Genomic DNA, 957 nt, shown 5'->3' with positions numbered 1-957 from the left:
AACCTTCCGATTGGCAGGCAACCGCTCTACCACTGAGCCACAGCCGCCCCTGATGATGATGAGTCCATCTTTTTAAGGTATAAAGCTATGGCGGAAAATCCCTCAAAATGAATATTACTTAATGTTAAACAATTTTTAAACAACTTTTTCCCATCAATTCCAGCCCAGTATCATGGCAGGTGTGAAATAGTGACGTTATTTAATCTACTGATTAGTGTACAGGGACACAATTTTTTAGTTTTTTTTCGAGGTGGTGAGCACGGATTGAAAACTAATGTATTTTAATGGGAAGCATTTTCCGTGATAACACCACGATTACGGTAGTGAGCAGTATTGAAAAGCCGCGTAAAGAGGTTGGGTCAAACAATACAGGCCTTTCAATACTGAGAACGGGGATTGTGTTCCGTGTGTGGCAGTTGCTTTCCATGTTGTTCTTTTCCTAACCACAACAGTCTCGTTGTTGTAGTGCGTCCTGTGTGTTGGTCTGTCCCGTTGTTGTCACCGGCATGTGGCCTTTCATTTCCCAATTGTTGCGTCCCCCAGAGACCACAAATCGGGTCCCGGCAGCCATTGTCAACGTCTACTAAAATTTGAAGCTGAAGGTATCTCCAAATTGGTTTACCCTTGCCACTCCTTGTCTGTTTCTTCCAATATTAGAAAAGCCAGTCAAGTTATTTTTGAGTTCATGTGGAGAAACAAAACTTATTTCATTAATAGATCACAAATTTTTTAAAGAATATGAGCCACAGCAGTGCTCCCAGATGGATGGGGCCACCAGCTTAATGGAAGTAATGCAATTATATAGTGTTAATCTTAGGGCAGGGTAGGGCAGGACTATTGCCACTTAATTACCATTTAGTTCCTCCTCTCTTGTTGACCGAGACTCCTGTCGAACACCTGCAGCTTTGTGATTGTCAAACAGGGCGGAAGCAACATGTCATCGACTGGAGCAGAGGG

The sequence above is a fragment of the Etheostoma spectabile genome, chromosome 8, assembly GCF_008692095.1.
Source record: "Etheostoma spectabile isolate EspeVRDwgs_2016 chromosome 8, UIUC_Espe_1.0, whole genome shotgun sequence".
Lineage (NCBI taxonomy): Eukaryota > Metazoa > Chordata > Actinopteri > Perciformes > Percidae > Etheostoma > Etheostoma spectabile.
Note: the sequence above shows the minus strand (reverse complement) of the source record.